This window comes from Octopus sinensis, linkage group LG10, assembly GCF_006345805.1.
Source record: "Octopus sinensis linkage group LG10, ASM634580v1, whole genome shotgun sequence".
Taxonomy (NCBI): Eukaryota; Metazoa; Mollusca; class Cephalopoda; order Octopoda; family Octopodidae; genus Octopus; species Octopus sinensis.
The window spans coordinates 58519397-58540904 of NC_043006.1; the positions used below are offsets into that span (position 1 = coordinate 58519397).

General features: G+C 40.3%; 1 protein-coding gene across 1 annotated transcript in view; it reads left to right on the top strand.

The window, feature by feature from the left end:
- The window catches only part of LOC115216474 (aquaporin-like), a 76114-nt gene that overhangs the window by 10806 nt on the left and 43800 nt on the right, over nucleotides 1-21508 (top strand). The window lies entirely within an intron of this gene.

Here is a 21508-nt window from a genome sequence, read left to right on the forward strand (position 1 = left end):
TAATTTTAATCCAACGGGAAAACAAAAAAACAACAACACGTGGAACAATTACAGTATTATTATTAATAGGCGCTCAGGAAATATGGAAGCAGGAAGGTATGACGTTTCGAGCGGGAGTCTTCGTCGGAAACATAAGAAGGAAGAGAGAGGAAAGAAAGATCCCAAAGTGGGCAACAAGAGATGGAGAAAAAAAACGACTGGTGTTTACGAAGTACACATGGTGAAAGGCGGAAGTTTACGATAACAAGAGCAAAGTAGGTTTTTAAAGCCAAAAGAGTGGAGACAGGGTTGGTAACGCAACAGATGTGTGTGTATGTGTGAGTGTGTGCGTGTGCGTGTGTGTATGTGTGTGTGAGGCGAGATAAAAAAACAAAAAATATATGTATATGTTAGTGTATGCGTCAGTGTGTAGGCGTGTGAGGTAGGGCGAACAGTAGTCGGCAGCAGACAGGGTCAGTAGTAAGAAAAGAAAGGAAAGGAGGAAGGGAGGGAGGGGAAGGGGTGGGGGCGTATGTAACGTGCCAGCGTGTGTTGAGTAGTAGTGTGTGTGTGTCCAGTGTCGTGGTTGTATTAATGGCGAGTAGATTTGAAGGGTGTGTAAGAGTAATGTATATATTTAAGCAATGTGTGTGTGTGAGTGGGTGTATGTATGTGTGCGCGTGTGTGTAACAAAAAAGGGGGGGTTATAAGGAAAAAGGACTCCAGCTGAGGGGAAGATGGAAGAGTGGTCCCGTGGAGACGGGCGTGGGAGAACCCAAGGACAAGCGACGGCCCCAGGAACGAGCGGGAGGTCCAGCCGGGTCCACGAGCGAGGTGCATGCATGCGCGTATGCGTACGTGAACCGGCGCAAGCGCGTGTGTGCGCGCCTGCGAGTGTGAGCGTAAGTATGTATGTGTGTGGATGTGTGAGTGTGTCTGTGTGTATGTCTGGGTGTCAGTGTGTCCAATGAATGTAGGTGAGTATGTGTGTATATATGTGTGTGCATAGATGTATGTCCGTGTGTGTGTGTGTGTGTAGTGTATGAGTGTGTATGTATGTACGTGTGGGTGTGTGGAAGTGTGTGTATGTGCATGTGTGTGCGCGTACATACAGGTGTGTGAGTGAGTGTGTGTGTGTGTATGTATGTGTGAGTGTGTATGTATGTGTGTGTAGGATGCATGTATGTGTATGGGTGTATGTATGTGTGTGTGTATGTATGTAAGTATGTATGGGTGTGTCCGTGTATGTGTGTGTATGTATGTGTGTGTATGTAGGTGTGTGGGCGTGTGTGTATGCATGTGTATGTAGGTGTGTGTGTACGTGTGTAATGTATGTGTGTATGCGTGTGTGTGCGTGTGTATGCGTGCGTGTGTGTATGTAGGTGCGTATGTATGTGTGTGGGAGTGTAGGTGTGTGTGTGCGTGTGCGTGTTTATGTTGGTGTGTGCGTATGTGAGTGTGAGTGTATGGGTGTTTGTCATGCATGTGTGTGCGCGTGCAGGCGAGTGTGTGTGTAAGTATGTGTGTGTGTATGTTTGTGTGAGTGTGTATGTGTGTACGTCTGTGTGTATGTATGTGCGTATAGGAGTATGTAGGTATGTGTGTGTGTATGTGTATGGGTTGTATGTATGTATGTGGTGGTGTGTGCATGTGTATAAGTATATGTGTGTGTGCGTATGTGGTGTATGTGTATGTGTGTGTGTTTATGTATGTGTGTATGTATGTGGTAGGCGTGTGTGTGTAGATGTATGTATGTATGGGTGTGTGTCTGTGTGTGTTTGTGTGTGTGTGTAGGTAGGTGGTGTGTCTGAGTGAGGGTATGGCTGTGTAGGTGTGTGTGTGTATGAATGTAAGTGTGTGTGTGTACAAGTGTTAATGTATGTATGTAGGTGTGTGTGTGTGTGTGTATGTGTACGTATGCGTGTGTATGTGTGTGTGTGTATGCGTGTGAGTGTGAGTGTATGGGTGTATGTCTGTGTGTGTGTATGTCTGAAGTAGGTATGTGTGTGTATGTATGTATGTGTGTGTGTGTGCGGGTATGTGTGCGTGTGTATGTGTGTGTGTGAGTAGGTGTGCGTGTATGTATGTGGGTAGGGATGCATGCGAGTGTGTGGGTATGTGTGCATACATACGCACGCGCACACCCGAAGCAAGCCCCCACACACGAAGCGCGCTCGCGCACACAACACACAAGCAATACAACGCAAGCCCATGGGGCCGACCAAGCCCCCAGCGCGCGCCGGGGCGCGCGAGCGCAAAGGCCCTCGAACGACCCGCTACGCGGGAACCGAGGATCCATCAGCCAAAACCGGAAAGCAGGAAAGAGGGGGGGCTGCCTGGATGCAAAAATGTGTATGTGTGTGTGCATTCAATATATATATATATATATATAAAACAAGAAAATTATCTAGTTAAAAAATCTCAATAAAAGATGAAAGCAGTACTATGAAGTAGTGGTTATCGTCACTTAAATATAGTTGTTCCGTGGGAAACGACGTTACTACCATTTTAACACAGGAGAACGCCTGGTCATTCGATGCAATCTGCACCCGATACACACATAGGGGTAAATTGTCGCCATTTTATATTTTCAATTTCGCGCGTGTGCACGTTGTTTCTTTTTGATTTTGCCGACTACACAGTATCGAAGGGGCAGTTGATCACCGTCCGTAAGAAAAACAGCACCATGAATGTAATTCACTCTGCCAGAAATTTGGAAATGATATGCTGTCCTGCTTGGCATTCGCACCGGAAGCTCCAATACCAACATTGCAGAGTGTTTGGGTGTCAATCTGAGGACTTGCCGTGTACCTAAGACATGTACCGAGAGTGATATAAATCAAACATCCAGGCAACATCATGGTGTTTTGGGGTGATCACTAGTGATTGTGACATCATGCCTCTATTCATCTTCTCACACCGCCTCAGACACAACACGGAGATCAACATCAAGTGCCTGGAGGAGGTAGTGCTGCCCTGGGTCAAGAGGGTGGTTGCTGGAGGACCTTATGTCTGGCAACAGAACTCTGTACCATGCCACGCAAGCAGGAGAACCCAGTCATAGATGTCAAACAATTTCCGCGACCACATCACCCCTAACATATGGCCACCTAACTCCCCAGACTGCAATCCTTTTGATTATTATATGTGGGGCGCAGTTGAGCGAGAGACCAACAAAACTCCCTGTAACACCAAAGATAAACTGAAGGCAGGGATTATAGAAGCATTCACCAACTTAAACAAGGTATCCGTCCAGAATAATTGCAGGTGATTCCGAAGTTGTCTGGAGGCCGTGGTTTTAGCCAATGGCGATTTTATTGAATAAATTTACTCATTAGTATTTCAAGATATTTTTATGTAATTTAAGTAAATATATCTGCTAAAATGAGATGTCGATGTTGTTTTCATTGTTGCTTAATTTAGACGAGTTAACTGACTGCAAGGAAGCGGGGAGGGAGGCAAGGAGACGAGGGGGGGAGAAGCGGGGATAGGAGAGGGTAAGGAGTAAGGAGGAGAAGTGAGGAAAAAGGCTGCAGGGGGGTTGAAGCAAGGGCGGAGAATCAGGAAAAAAGAGGTCGAACAGGAAAATGAGGTGGAGGGGAGGAGGTGCGGTGAGAGGAGTAGGCATAGGAGTAAATAACAGTAACAATGGGAGGAGTTATACAGCTGAAAAATGTCAATCATTTAGTTTTATTTTAAGGTATCCATTTCATCATTTTATATAAACACTAAGACATTTGATAAAAGTTAAAACTCAATTATGAATTTGTTTTGCAAGATTCCTGATGTGAAATCGTGTATTGATACAGATATTTCTATTCTTGAGGATTATCATATTTTTGCCAATTAAACACATGCACTTGGTCTTCACTCCAGTTTTTATTATTATTATTATTATTATTATTATTATTATTATTATTATTATTATTATTTTAGTGTCTTTGTCTAAGCTCGTTCATCACACATCCTGTGGCATCATCAGTGACTCTCTATCCCACGTGTCTCCCTTTGTTCTGCTTATTCCATCCCCATACAATATAATTATTGTATATCTAGCATAATTCTTGATGTTACCCTAAAAATATATTTACCATTTGTCTTGGGTATGACGATAAACTACATCCGACCATGTCTACCACTGATCTCCGTCGATGGCGGTCCCGTGCCAGCCTCTCTGTATTCTAAGTTGCGCATGCGATTATTTCTACAATCAACAGTTTTTGAAGGTTTTACGTGCAACTAACTTCGACTTCGTACTAGTCTAAAAAAAAAAGTGTATTTTCCTCAAAGTTTCAGGAAGTCTTTTGAATTCTAACCCCCATTGAAACATTTAAATACGTTAACTCGTTAAGTTTGTCTCTTAATTTTCCCCGTGAAATACTATTTTATTCCTAATATTGGTTAACACGCAGTTTATAGCTTTAAAAAAAACTGAAGTAAATTGACCGGAAGTTAATACAATGATGTTCCATACTTTCATAATGAGAGTTGGTAATCCTTTAATTTTATTAACTAGGTCCCCATTCGTTATGCCGCACCCAGAGGCCTCTACTTGTATGGTGTCATCGCGAGATGGTATTATCGTTATGGTTGTCACTATTGTCAGAGTTGGTGTGTTTGTCTCAATCACAGTGCGAGATTAAGCTGACTGCGTTATGTATTACAACACAAACTCGCGAATATTTAACGACAGATTTTAAGGGAATGCTAAACATATATACATGCATAAATTATCAAATACACACTGGTAACAAAACTAGAAGTTAGGGATCGACTTAACTGTACTTGTTCAGTTATGTGAAAGATTGGTAACCGCCGAAACTTTTTGAAGTTATTTTCCTTGATTTTAATTGGCGAGAGCCGAGATATGACTTGTTTGAAATACCTATTTCTTTACTACCCACAAGGGGCCAAACACAGAGGGGACAAACAAGGACAGACAAACGGATTAAGTCGATTATATCGACCCCAGTGCGTAACTGGTACTTAATTTATCGACCCCGAAAGGATGAAAGGCAAAGTCGACCTCGGCGGAATTTGAACTCAGAACGTAACGGCAGACGAATTACCGCTAAGCATTACGCCCGGCGTGCTAACGTTTCTGCCAGCTCGCTGCTTTAGGGGAGATACTATATTAAAATAGACTTCTCTCAAATAGCATGTTATAAATTGTCATATAATATTTTGAATATGGCAAGTATAATAATGTGTGTATGTCTAACACTGAATATAACTAATGGGAAATGAGAGAAAAATTTCTGAACCAGGCGGTCTAACTATATTGCCCTCTTCATTTCACGAAATTCCACGTAATATTCATCAGTAGTTTCAAGATATGTCCAAGCAGTAGAATGAAACTGGAAAACCGCCCAGATATAATTGTAAGGGTTTATAATGCTTCAAGGAGAGATACGTACCTATCAGTCTAACTTTGATGTGATTGTTCAACTAACATAATTTTTAACTGCCTTCATCTGGTCTTTTGAATAATAATAATAATAATAATAATAATAATAATAATAATGATAATAATAATAATAATAATAATAATAATAATAATGATAATGATAATGATAATGATAATGATAATAATAATAATAATAATAATAATAATAATAATAATAATAATAATAATAATAATAATAATAAATGCTCTGATGCAGTGCCAGGCAGTGGCTCTCATGGCTTCTGATCTTAACTGATTGGAAGTGTTATCATGTACATTGTTTTGTCTTGGTATAAAAGATGGGCTACAGCAAATATTCTGCTCAATACCACAGATTTGCTTGTCAGTTGTTTGACCTTAACCAGTTGAGCATGTCCCTTAGTGGCTGACGATATGTGCATCTCTGATCACGAGCAGAAGTAGTGGGGGAGCATCATAGCCATGTGTTGAGAGGGATTATTTGGGGTTTAAATAATTCACCTCTGGAAACATGGGTGTTTCATTTAACATCCTTAAATAACCCTTATTCAAGGACCTTTTGAGTGGGATGGGTTACTCGACCAGAAGAAAATTCTAATTGGGCCCCACCTGCAAAGTCATGTGCTGTTTATCTTCATATGAGATCACCATGTCGCGCACATATGGTTGTGATGCATGTGCCTGGTGTACCCTTATCAGACTGGTAGTCATGATGGGTATACTGGGCTTCGTATCTTTTACCCCAGTGTCACTTTGATGGCATGCACTGCTCTCTCACTCAATAATAATAATAATAAATAATAATAATATGATAATAATAATAATAATAATAATAATAATAATAATAATAATAATAATAATAATAATAATAATAATAATAATAATAATAATAATAATAATAATAATAATAAATGCTCTGATTCAGTACCAGGCAGTGTCTCGCGTGGCTTCTGATCTTAACTGATTGGAAGTGTTATCACGTACATTGTTTTTTTCTCTTGGTATAAAAGATGGGCTTGTTACTATGGAAACAAGCATGAATGTGTCTGTAGCTTACGATTGGTTAAAATTATCCAAAATTTGCAAATTTTAAAAGCTATTAACTCTTTTTTTTAATTGATTTATGGCGAAAATGAATTTCATGTCAATGATTAGCATACAAAACTACATCATTACACCTAATATGAAACCAATTAGAACAGAAGTTGAAGAAATTGAAAAGTAGCAAAAAAAGTGTACAGTATGTAAGCATCAAGTGGAATGAGACTTTACCACACACCCCATGCAGTATTTAATTATTAAACTGCCGTTAACACGCCGTTTGAAAAGAACAGATACAAAATATGGTGTGCTGTATGTACAGTACTGAGTTAGACTTCACTATACAAGTCTGTTCATTATAACAGCTATTAATTGAACATTTCGCACGTGTAAGCTTTATTTATTGTTAACCACTCTCGAGTTTAAAAACTCATAAACCGTCATAAACTGTCTAATTGCAGTCATCTATTCTTTTGATTAAGGTAGGTATAAAATGCTAAGCATATTTGTTAGAATTAAACTTCCATGTTCAACTAATGTACTTTCTAAACGGTCTTTTGAATAAATATACAATGGTTTTTTTTTTTCTTAACTTTCTTTTACTGTATCCGTTTTATTTATGGTGTTCGAAAGAAGGGCAGAGAAAGAAAGGGAGATTCTGTGATGGGTGCATGCACGCATGTTGTTTTGAGTGCAACAGATAAATAATAATAAATCTCTGAGCGAGATATAAACAGTAACTGCTCTATAACATAAGGGGGATCAGCCATCTGAATGTGGCTAGGGACAGGGCGGGGTAGTGGGGGTGTTACTGATGCATTTAGCCCCAGGCGATCATCAACGTCACCAGAAGGGCTGACACCATCTCGGTGGCTGGCAAGGATGGCTGATCTCCCTTATGTATGAGATAAATAATGTATGATGGTAAATCTCTTGTAGTCCAAGAAAGACAGTTCTGCAATTTCTTGCTGAACGACCTGCACAAATAATTTGTTTATAGTGATGATGATGATCAAATGTGTGCGTTGTACATTAGCTCACTCCCTCTTTGAAATCGATATCACCTGAACAGGTGCATGGTGCTCCACACGCCAGGTGTCGAAGTAATCACAGAAAAACGTGAAGTGTTTTGCTTAAGAACTCAACGAACCACTCGGTCCAAGAATTGAAACCGCAATCTCACAATCGGGAGTGTAACACCCTAACCACCAGGCCGTGCGCCCTCACACAATAATATTGATGTAATGATAGCAGTGTCACATTAATCATGTCATCGTAATCTCAAGTCAGAACCAGTCTATTGGGCGGTGGTTTGGAATTCACGATACAAGCAAATAGCAAGTTGGTACATATTTATTTGCAGAGGTACATTTTGATACAAATTCAACTAGGACATCACTCGTACAATATATTATTAACTTTAGAAAGACGAACGGTTAAATTGAACTTGGAGGGATTTGAACCAAGAACGGAGACCATGGACATCTCTGCTGCTACTGGCAATGAAAGACCTCAGAGAAGTTGTCTTTCACGAAAGTCATGTGTAGCGGCTGAGGATCGGGTGTAGGAATGGGTCAGAAGTCTTCTGGTGGTGCAGAATGTTTGAGCAGGAAGGCGGTCAAGATCTCGATAGGGTAGAGGACGGTTTCGTCAGAGGTGACTTCTCTGACAGCAGCCGAGACATCGCCCACGATGAGTTTGGGGGTAGATAAATAAGAATTAGCATTGAGTGCTGTATAAGAAATACGCCAAAATTTTACCAAACATGAACTGCAGTCCTTACACACACGCACGCGCACTCTCACACTTTGAAAGAGCAGCCCACCGAAATATAATCATTCGTTAGTATTTTGGAGAGAAACAGACAAGAGTGAATCTTGGAAAAAATGTTTAAATCGAGACGGTTGGAGAAAAGAAATAAAATTAAATCAAGAACAACATAATCGACCGATATACTCAACTGTTTTTTGTAGCGGTCTTATAAGCGTTCTAATGGGGACAGTAGGTGTACGAGGGGCGTTCAATAAGTAATGCCCCTGACCCACTTGCAGTTGTTTGATCTAGCTGAAATTTTGCATGTGCACTTATTTATACCTCTATAGATTAAGTGGCGAATTACAGCTCTGATTGTGGTTTCTGATTTACAGGTGTTTGAACTGAGTCAAGTGTGAAATGGAGCCTGTTGAGTGTCGAGCAGTGATCTGGTTTTTGTATTTGAAAGGACGCACACCACGGGAGACTTTTGATGAAATGAAAGTAACTTATGGTGATGATGCTCCATCATATGACCTTGTAAAACGCTGGCATTGTGAATTCAAACATAGTCGGAACTCTGTGGAAACAGCTCTCAGATCTGGTCGCCCCCTTCTGCCGTTGATGAGACGTCTGTCCCTCAAGTTGAGGCTGCCATTTTGGAAGGTCAACGCATAACTATTCGCCAAATAGCCCATAAGGTCAAGATTAGTACCGGGTCTGTGGAAACTATCATTCATGACCATTTGCATATGCAAAAGGTGTCTGCCAGATGGATTTCCAGGTTGCTCACACCTTTCCAGAAGCAAGAACGCGTTGAGTGCTCGAGGATGAATTTGGAGATGTGCCAAGAAGATGAGTCAAAATTTTTCAAAAGACTGATTACACAGGATAAAACCTGGGTCCATCACTATGATCCATAGACCAAAGCCCAGTCAATGTAGTGAAAGCACCGTGACTCACCTCCTCCAAAGAAGGCAAGGGTGCAGCCCTCCGCTGACAAGGTTATGCTCACAGTCTTCTGGGACCAGGACGGAGTAGTGATGACAGATTTCCTGGCAAAAGGTACCACAATTACAGGAGCCTATTATGCTTCACTTTTGAGGAAATTAAGAGAAGCTATCAAAATCAAGAGGCGGGGCAAGATCAGCAAAGGCATCCTCCTCCTGCAGGACAACGCTCCGGTCCACAACTCGCGTGTCGCCAGATCAGAAGCACAGGCGTGCAGCTATGAACTCCTCCCCTTGCACCCTCTGATTTTCACCTCTTCCCAGCCATGAAGTTGATTTTGAAAGGAAAGCGTTTCCCAGATGATGCAGCCTTGATTTCTGAAGTCACGTTGTCGTCGGAGGACCAAGCTGGGGTCTTCTACAAAAACGGTCTCCAGAGCTGTATCAAACGATGGGAGAAATGCATAACTCTGGGTAGTTCCTATGTAGGAAAAGACTAATAACTGTGCCAAGTGTCGTTGCTCTACTGCTATGGGAAGTGGGTCAGGGGCATTACTTATTGAACGCCCCTCGTATGTTTGGTACAGAGAGTGGAATCTCACAGTGAACGCGGTATATATATATGTATGCGATTTGAGAAAGCAGAAAATTTTGCAGATGAGTTGTGCGTATTCAACGTCAATATTAGCGTTAACATGCAGTTTGGGGGTTGAAAAATCACCGGACTCTATTAACCGGAAGTGACGATAGTAACATCTTAAAATTTCACATAAACAAATCTATGTAACATAATAAATGCATAAAACGTATATATTGGGTTGTCCGGAAAGTTCTTGCTGATTTTTAAAGGAAAGGAAAAGGTCAACAAATACTTGCCATTACATTTTTAATCAACCAAATATGAACCATTTTGTTGCACAATGCATCTCCATCTTTCCTTTAACTTGAAAATACCCTCTTCCCAGAATTGAGGTGGTTTCATGGCAAGAATTCATCAAGGTATCTTTTTACGTCATCCAAGGAATTGAAATTTTTACCATTAAGACTATTCTTTAGAGACCTGAATAAGTGGAAATCCGAAGGAGCAATATCTGGTGAATATGGAGGGTAGGGTAACACATCCCAGCCGAGCTGCAGCATTTTTTGTCTGGTTCCCAAAGCATCAAGTGCAGAAATTGAACTTTCTCATCTTCCATTTTAAAGGGTTACAGAATTAACACAGGTTATAGGAACCTTCTTACACGAAAAGATAGCTTAAACTGTGCTCTAAATGGAGATGTAGTCAAATCCTATTGTATGGACTCAACCATGTTCTAAAATAAGTTGAAAGGTAAGCTGCTATAAATCGGCACGAACTTTCCGGACAACCCAATATATTTCATATAACATGAAGACCGTACATGTATATATAAATAAATATATAAATAAGATGAAAACAATCATATCTATGTTGGGTATAGTACATTTGAACGGTGTATTTCTGCTGCTATTTCTGAAATATTTAAGATATTGGTTTCAAATTTTGGACAAGATTAGCAATTTCAAAGGAGCGGGTGAGTCGATTACACCGTCCTTAGTGCTTAACTGGTGCTTATTTTATCGCCCTCGAAATGATGAAAGGCAAAGTCGAGCTCGGCGGAATTTGAACTTTGAATGTAAAGACGGACGAAATGCCTGTTAGTATCTTAATCGGTGTGCTACACAATTTTGCCAGTTCGCCGCGTTCTGAAAGACTTAAAATATTAGTTTCAAATTTTGTTTCAAGACCAGCAAGTTGGGTGGGTGGGTGGGTGGGTGGGTGGGGAGATAAGTCGATTCCATCAATCCCATTCTGCCAGCTCATCGCCTTGAAATACTTAAGATATTAGAAGATATTGTAGTGAGCTCTTGGGATTCGAACTCTAAATTACCAGTTCATGTGAACAACTTAAATGTCAAACAAATCAGCTTGAAGCTATGTCGTGAACACCATCTCTCATGTTCTCGAGATTCGCGCACTTTTCTCGTATGATATGCAATGCCCGCGAAGATCGAAGAACAAAGGTTCGAGAATACCACAGAGGACACGCATCTCACCACTTGTTATAAGCTAGACTATGCAGAGCCATCTTAAGCAGCATTATAGGCCCCTGGGTAAATCCGTGCTCTGGACTCAATGGCATTCATTTAACAGGCGCATGAGTGACTGTGTAGTAAGAAGCCTGATTCCCAACCACATGGTTCTGGGTTCAGTCCCACTGCGTGGCACCTTGGGCAAGTGTCTTCGACCATAGCCTCGGGATGATCAAAGTCTTGTGACTGGATTTGGTAGAAGGAAAGTGAAAGAAGCCCGTCACACACACACACACACACACATATATATATATGTATGTGTGTGTGTGTGTGTGTGTGTGTGTGTGTGTGTGTGTGTGTCTTTGTGTCTGTGCTTGTTCCTCTATCACCGTTTGACAACGAGTGTTGGTGTGTTTACGTTCCCGTAAGATAGCAGTTCGGCAAAAGAAACCAATAGAATAAGTTTCAGGCTTAAAAAAAGTACTGGTGTCGATTCATTCGACTAAAAGTTTTTCAGGGCGGTGCCCAAACATGACTGCTGTTTGATGACTGAAACATGTAAAAGAAAGTATTACAAACCGCTTTTTCTTGATGTGTGCGAACATATTTGTGTGTGTGTGTGTGTCTTTGTGTCTGTGCTTGTTCCTCTATCACCGTTTGGCAACGAGTGTTGGTGTGTTTACGTTCCCGTAAGATAGCAGTTCGGCAAAAGAAACCAATAGAATAAGTTTCAGGCTTAAAAAAAGTACTGGTGTCTTAATCCGTCTGTCTGTCCTTGTTTGTCTCCTCTATGTTTAGCCCCTTGTGGGTAGTAAATAAATAGGTATTTCATCTGTCTTTACATTTTGAGTTCAAATTCCTTCGAGGACGACTTTGCCTTTCATCCCTTTCGGGGTCGATAAATTAAGTACCCGTTGCGTACTGGGATCGATCTAATCGACTGGCGCCCTCCCCAAAAATTTCGAGCCTTGTTCCCGGAGTAGAAAAGAATATATTATCTCCCCGTTTTGAAATAGCAAATGATTGCAATTAGAAGATGCATTAGTTGTCTGTTGAAATCTAATTCAAACTGATACAAACATAAAATGAAACTATCTTTTCCGGGTTTTATTCACCATTTAACGAAATATGTATTGTACTTGCTACAAAATATCGATCTCAGTACTTAACTGGTACTTATTTTACCAACCGTGAAAGGTAATGTCAACCTCAGAATTTTACCCGACATGCTAACGATTCTGCCGGCTCACCTCCTTACTCTGTTCTATAATCTTTTGTGCTCTAGGCACAAGGCCCGAAATTTTGGGGGAGCGGGGCGCAGTCGTTTAATCGACTCGAGTACGCAACTGGTACTTAATTTATCGACCCCGAAAGGATGAAAAACAAAGTCGACCTCGGCGGAATTTGAACCCAGAACGTAGCGGCAGACGAAATACATATTTCTTTACTACCCACAAGGGGCTAAACACAGAGAGGACAAACAAGGACAGACAAACGGATTAAGTCGATTATATCGACCCCAGTGCGTAACTGGTACTTAATTTATCGTCCCCGAAAGGATGAAAGGCAAAGTCGACCTCGGCGGAATTTGAACTCAGACGAAATACGGCTACGCATTTCCCCCGGCGTGCTAACGTTTCTGCCAGCCCGCCGCCTTCTTACTCTGTTCTATAATGACAGGTTATAGTTCACTCAATATATTTTTAAGCAATGTAATTTTTATATATTTCCTTTGAGCGCAGAATATAAGCTGAACGGTATTCTGATTGAGGTTAATTCATAGAAACTATATTTTATAGCTATCCTCTTCAAAAGACCGCTTGTTAGAATGAATGTGAGTTGGTGAAGGCTATTAAATATTAGTAAAGGCTATCAAATGAGGATAGACACAGTCCATTATATCTCGGCTATCAAAATTACCAGCGCAATCCGAATGCACACAAGATGAATGATTAAGTTTCTTTCATACACTTACATACGCAGCATATATTTTATATCTATTGCTATTCAAAAAAACATTGGATGTCCGCAGCTGATGCTTTCAAACTGTACATTTTATATCTACCTTTTCTTGAAATCTGTATCAGCTTCATATATACGCTCTGTACATTCATATATGTATTTTATTCATAAAATCGTATTGCTGTAGTTTTGTGGATTGAGTTGTGGTATCGCATCCATATTTACAATTGTGTACTTTCTGTCTGTCTTATTTAATATATGGTTCTGCTACACTTAGAAAATAAGTCAAGTAGGCATCTTTAATTTATGCTGATACATATACAAAGTGAAATGTGTGTTAGATATTTGTCGTATTAAAAAGACCAGATGACCGCAATAAAAAATGTTTGTGAATTAGCTTGCAAAGTCTGATTCATACCGTAGTCTGAAACTTGATACATACCGCACATTTTATACCTATCTTCTTCAAAATACAGATGATCATATTTACAACATATGTTAGTCAAGTGGAGAATGCTGTTTCGATGATATATGCACACCATACAAAAAAGCTGATGATCACATTAAGAATGCACATGAGTTATAGAGTTGCGTATGGTAAATACACACGGTAAATTGAAGACGGGGCAAAACAGACCCCTATGAGAAAAGTTCGATGTTTCCGTCAAAAATGCACATATCTTAATGTAAATTGTTATGTGATTAGAGAATAGCCATTCATATGTTTCTGTGTAATATGATTAATTGATAAAAAAAATCTTGCATAGATATGTACAAAAGAAATGTTTATTAGACAAGGCCCGTTTTGTCCCGGCACTGGGGCAAAAAGGTCCACGTTGGACCGTTTCGCCCCATAAGAATGTTTATTACATTTTGCCATATTCAAATACATACTCGTGTGTATTATACTGGAATACATCTTTTATTCATAAAACAACTGAAAATGACAGAAATGAAAAGTAAACTATGATCATGAGAAATAATAGTTTCCTATTCTCTGTTTGCAGACCCATCCTTCCCCTGAAGGTTCATGGTTTTTTTTTATTTTTATAAAGACACAGAAATAGTGCTCAATGTGACTGGTCAGCAAGGTAGCTGATTAGGGAACACATAGTTCACAAATTAATGTAACGTCATCAATTTCAACCCCAGCACATTTTCATGCCCCCGTTCTCTGCACAGCTAGCATTCAATCCAATATTCTGTCGTGGGTTCTTGATAAAGTTCGTCACAGAAAATGCAATGGAACTCCTTGATTGTTGTTTTTGATGTGTAGGCTGGTGTCTTCATCACACTTCCAGGGCATTTCTCCTTGCTGTAGGTTTAGTTGTTAGTTTTTTCATGGCTTTAGCTGAGAGAGAGTCTTTAAAGGGTAAACTGGTGAGGCACTCTGAAGTTTGAGCTCCTCTTTTTCTTGCTGTAGCCTGAGTTCATGGAACAGGCGACAAGGAAACAACAGGGATTCTTTGTTGTGTTGAATTGTGTAGGACTACCTCGGTGTCTTCTTGACTTTTGCATCCATCTGCACCTTTGACAGATAGACAGGGAGGGCACAAGATCTACTTGTGGCTGTTCCTGTGATGGTGCTGGGCTTCTTTGGGATTAGCAATTTCAGTGACTTCTACCGAAATGAAATCGACATCACCAAGTACGTCCAGATAGTATGGCCAGATCCCAGTGCAACGAGATCCACTGCAAGCATTCTGAACTGTTGCAGCTCGTATGAAGGCCTGCTAAAAAAAAAAAGCAGTAACTTTGAAGTCATCTCTCGCTGACCTGTGTGATTGATGATCCACTTGTCAACTTCCTGGTGATAAAAGGATTTGAGGGGCGCAAAAAGGTCCTGTCTAAGGGATGAAGCTTGTGGCTGATATGAGGTGGAATATCATGACTACACCACGCTTGCGATCAAGCTCAATTGCTTCCAAGTTAATGTGGCTGATGTGATTGTCCAAAAAGAGGAGTACTTTTTTCTCAACAGATGGGTTTGTATGTTGAATGAAATGGCGTAGCCACTTAGAAAATGTTTCCTGGTCAATCCATCCATTTTCGCTTCCATAAGCAACTGAACCTTCTGATGCTCCATGAAGCAGTAGGTCGGCTATGCGCTTCCTCTTGAAGATAAATGCAGGCGTCACAGTTCGTCCTTTCTCAGCACTAACAATTCGTCCAATATGCTTCGTTCCCTTCAGTGAGATGACTTTTGGAACTCTCTGCATTGAGAACAGACCTGTTTCATCCATGTTGAAAATCCGATCAGTTGCTGGTAAACTTCTTTTATAACATCGAAAAATCTACCAACCTGAGCCCTGTTGAATGCTGCAGCACGACCAACACTCGTTAACTGGGCAGTGCGCAAGCTCAGTGTTATGTGACGCTTTAAAAAACAAACCAGCCAGTCTGCTTCGGCTTCTTTTTCTTTATTGAATTTATGGGGGACCTTGTAGGTCTCAACAACCTCAAAAGATAAGGAACGCCAACCTCTTGAAGTGAGACCATAAAATGTTCATTTCAGGTAGACGCTGTGCTCTAGTAGTTCCTCCTCAAAATTCTTTAGCGTTGGCAAAAAATGCCCTAAAGAAAGCTGGCCAGGAGAAACACTTTGCCTTCCAGGTGTCTCTTCAGGGTTGTCTTGGGGACTTCATGTTGCTTTGCTGCCTGGCGAAGAGGACTTACTTGTCGGACAGATTGCATGGCTGCCTGTATGTTATCTAGAGTCCAAGAGCCTCTTCCAGTTTTACGAATGTAATTTCTCACCATCTGAAAATAATAAACAAAATGGGATGAAAAAAAGTGAGATAAAACTCATGCGCGTTCACACCCAAACAAACACCGGCGCTCACACCCCTGCACACACACACAGACACACACATGCACACACATCCATACACACATACAAAAACACACGTGCACATACTCGCATTTGCATACACATACACCCATACAAACAAACTCACATACACACACATGCACACACACACACACACACACACACACACACACACACACACATGCACACACACACATGCACACGCATGTGCATACATACACAAACACAAACACATACGCACACACGCGCACAAATAACATACATACATTTGGGGGGAAACGGGACAGTGGACCGTTTTGCTCTAACACCCTCTGGTCCGTTTTGCCCCATTCAGGTTACAACAAAAAAATGTCTGCTCTGCATCCAAACCAAAGGGAAAAATCAAGGTTATTGCTGCTTAAACATTGACATTTAAAATGCTTAAAAACATGATAGGCCATACTTACCTAAGGTGTTGGTATTCGTTCCATTAACATGATATATTTGAAAGCAATACTCACAATGGAGACTTGAATGTCAGTATCTTTCTTCCTGTGTCGTGAAAACTGCCGTCAAAATGAAATTTGGGGGGGGATGTGAGATCAAAGGGAGGCAACTTTGAATTAGAAAGCGTTCGCGAGGGTTAAGTCCCATTTAGATGTCTAAAATGGGGCTGGTCCGTTTTACGCCAGTGGTCCATCTTGCCCCGGTTTTTCCCCTAATGCATCGGTCCATTTTATTAAAGTGCTTCCGATAGATTCCCGTGGCGTAAAAAATATGTTTCGTTGTGGAAAAGTGATGGTAAAAGGGTGTGTGCGATAAAGAGAGAGAGAGAGAGAAAGAGAAATAGAGAAATTCAAAAGAACGCTACAAGACGTGCACACATATACACACATACGAACGTTATTGGCGCACACACACACACACATACACTGATGATAATTAGTTGTGTATGTGTAAATGTGCACATACTATTACCATTCGTATATATGTGTATGTGTGCACGTGCCAGTAGCGTTTGTTTGACACCCTCTCCCTCTCTCTCTCTCTCTTTCTTTCTTTCATTATTTATTTATCTAGCGATTTAACACGTGTAATAGAGCAATGAACATCTATCTAATTCCTCTGATTCTGCAGTAATTATGTGAGAGAATATGATGCTTCTTCCTGACTCCAGAGTGGGGTGCCTTCGATCAGCTGTGCACCCTGCACTCCACCGAACCTAGGCTAGTGACTGCGCTACTGCTCTCCCATTCTCATTATTCAAACCTACAGACCACATTCCACGCTCTCTCTTCACCACCACCCTCTCTCTCTCTCTCTCTTCTCTCTCTCTCTCTCTCTCTCTCTCTCTCTCTCTCTCTCTCTCTCTCTCTCTCTCTCTCTCTCTCTCTCTCAGCCCTGCTCTAACTCTTCTCAGGGAAACTAGGTAGGGAGGTGCTGGGCACGTCAGTTGTCTCCCCCTTACCGTGCATTTTTTTTATCCGAGATGCTATTTCTTCAAAGTCCTTTATGATGGACACGGGTTCCAGTGTAAGCATTTAACCCCGAAGGTTTACTTCCACCACTCCTGGTCTTTCCGACGTCTCTCTCTCTCACACTCTCTCTCTCTCTCTCTCTCTCTCTCTCTCTCTCTCTCTCTCTCTCTCTCTCTCTCTCTCCCTCCCTCTCATTTTCCAGCCCTCCGTCCTTCAATGAAAGACAAACTCCTCCACAACTTCCGAATTCTACTTTCTGGTCCTACTACTACCACTCCGATCTTTCCCGCAATATCTCTCCTCACCTTCAATAAAGATGAGAGCCTCGGCAGCCCCACACAACCAAAAACTTTTTTAAGTATGCTCGCCAACGATACAACACTTTTCCCCCCAAAATTAACAAGACTACGACCATCACCGGGCCGAAGTCACGATATCATATTATCCAGAACTTCTGTTGCCCATGTTCCAGCCATCTGCAAGCTTTGTGACACTCTATACTGGATAAACAAACCGACACCTTGCAGATCAATTTCGAGAACACAATCTAGGTGCGATTGTCTTACGTTTTAAATAGCATTCACTTAAACTGACCTTGTGTCACCGTGCTATACAACTTACATTTCACTGCTAAAAAGTATTTGAGTAAGACATTTATACGTCTATCAAAGGATTCGCCCACTACTTTCAATAGAAGTAACATTTCCTACCATTTATAAAACTGTCGTTATTTTTGGCGCAACGGGAACACTAATGTGAATATATTTATAGATACACATACATACATGCGTATATATGTATGTATGTATGTATGTATGTATGTATGTATGTATGTATGTATGAATGTGGTGTAACACACCATACTAATCATATCTGTCGGGCATGTGGAAGAGAGTGTAATTCGGCAGGAGGACTTAAACGACATGCAAAGGTACATGAAGCCCAGTTACAACTACAGCAGGCTATTACCAGTAAAGGTTTTAGTTGCCAATTTTGTACAAGACATTGTAGATCTTTAGCTGGGCTAAAAAGTCACATTCGATCACAGCACCAGTAACAATTAAGCTTCGTGCAATGGCCATACTCGATAACGAGGGGGCAGCCATAATATGTATGTATGTATGTATGTATGTATGTATGTATGTATGTATGTATGTATGTATGTATGTATGTATGTATGTATGTATGTATGAATGTATATGTGTGAGTGTGCGCGTGTGTGGACTAAGTGGACCAGGAGCACACACGAGGACGGAAAATGTCGCTGAAGAGGTCACAGATGTGTGTCGAAAGATTTCGAAACAATGGACATGAGTTAAAATAAGAACAGTAATAAACGAGTGACGAACGAAAATATAAATATATGCACTAACAATACAAACAAAACAAATCACTCACAAATACAGCGCGCACACACACATACACACACACACACATGTACACACACACACACACACACCCGGAAAACTATATAAACCATACTCACATATTTACACACACACAAAAACGCATACCCAGTACCAACATGCACAGAACGTACACGCACACACATACACACCACCCGGATAAACCCAACACTCACAGAACCCCTGATAAATGCAGCACACTCACACACAATTAATTATCATCACACACACAAACACACCCACACATACGTACACACACATACATTTGCACCTTCACACACACATAAGGCAGCTCACATACACACACCACCACCACCAACAGAAACATACTCAGACACACTCACACACACACACACATACGCACACACACACACACTCACGTACACTCACACTCACGTACACACGCATAACATCCCCACCAACACAAAACACACAAACATACACACATGTGAACAAACACATACACATGCGCACACACAACACCCAGACAAATACTATTCACACACATACACACACACCACCAGGACAATTATAACAACACATACATACATACTCAGACAGACACACACACACGTACACACACATTCACGTACACACACACTCACGTACACACACACTCACATACACACACATAACATCCCCACCAAAGCAATACATACATGCGAACAAATACATCCACACACATGCACACACACGACACCCTGGCAAATACTAATCACAGACATACATACACACACAAACGTGCACACATATACTCACACCATCCTACCAAATATAAAACACAAGCACATGTATATATACACACACACATTGAGACGTGCGCAGAGACACACACTCACACCATTCTGACCTCTAAGACCAGTCTCAAAAACCACTGAACCATGACAGACAAGCCCAGAAACAAAAAAATCCCTTTTGTTCTACCTCCTCCCATCCCCAACCAACCTCCCACACTGAACCTTAAGATAGGAAACATTCCTTAGCTAAACACAAGTGAAAATTTCAGAAAGGTCAGTTATTCTTCTGCAATTTTTTGTAAATTCTTAAATATATCTCCTTCTATATATATATATACCACCAAACAAACATGATTTTTATTGGACTCTACTTTCTGGAATCCCATTCTGATTACTTTCTTAAATACTTTCTTGTAAGCTGACTTTAACATTTTTTTGTTATTATCAAAGAATGTATACCCGTATTTTAATACTTTTGTGATAACCAGTACTTAACACAACAAAGCTCGTACAAAGCTTTACATTTTACTTTTGACAATCTTTTTCTAAAAAAGTGAAACCGGTCAAGTGAATAAACATCTTTAAAATTGCATATTCAAACCTTCTTTCATATATATTCCACTCGTGCGGTACCTTACAACTTTACCTTGTTATATATATATATATATATATATATATATATATATATATATATATATAGATATATATATATTATATATATATATATATTATATATATATAATATTATATATATATATATATTATATATATATATATATAATATATATATATATATATATATATATTATATATATATATATTATATATATATATATATATATATATATATATATATATATATATATACATGATGTATAATTATTATATTTTTCATGACGTATATATTATATACATAGTAAAATTATTAATAGTGAAACTTTTAAAACTGAAACTATTATCTCACATTACAATAGAGATGTTATTTTTTCACTTTTGATCCGTAATACCGAAACCGTCAGAGATTGAACTGGGCTCGCATTAGGCAAGAAGTTGAAAATTTTTGGGCCCATGACACTCCATGGACCGTAAGTAGCGTTTGTGTAAAATTGGAATGAAATTGGTTGGGTAGTTCTCGAGTGTGCGTGTGTGTGTGTGTGTGTGTGTGTGTGTGTGTGTGTGTGTGTGTGTGGTGTGTGTGGTGTGTGTGTGTGTATGTGCGTGCGTTTGTATATGAATAGGACCTCGTTTAACCCTGCCTGCCTCAGATTCGAAACCAAATCCACACACTTGTTGTTTGTCAAACAAGTGTCATCTTTTGTGTTTACATCTCCACACCGGTCGATTAATGTCCTCGTAGGACCTTGCTGTCTCGGAAAACTCAGTCTTTTGTTTAGAATTTTACCTACATCCTAGCATAGTCGACATAACAGAGACCTTTTCGTTTCTCGCCCGCCCTCTTTTTTGTCAGCCATGACCAGGAACAGCACTTCTCTTCGTCCTTCAGTCGCCATGCGAAGGGCAGTTCGGCCAAAATCAAGAAGGGACGATGCCACCTTTATCCTTTCTTCCTCTCTTGTCAGTACCGTGCATTCCCTACTCTTTCTTTCTCTACCAACAGAACGCATCTTTCACACTACAGAAAGAACCCTTTTTCGTGTAAACTATGTATAGTTATTACTGTCTTACTAACTACTAACCTCTTACCGAGCAAATAAAGGATGTAATATTCCTTCCTTTTCGATGTTATTCTTCGATGTTCTTCACTGGTATTTCCGTCGTGAGCACCTCACATCAACAAGCGTTACATCTACACTGAACTAGTGTAAGACAAAAGTCACCTAGGACAAAAGCCCCTCAGGAAAAAACCCTATAGTGAAAGTATAAGTGAAAAAAAACCCCTCGGTTATTTAGGCGTGG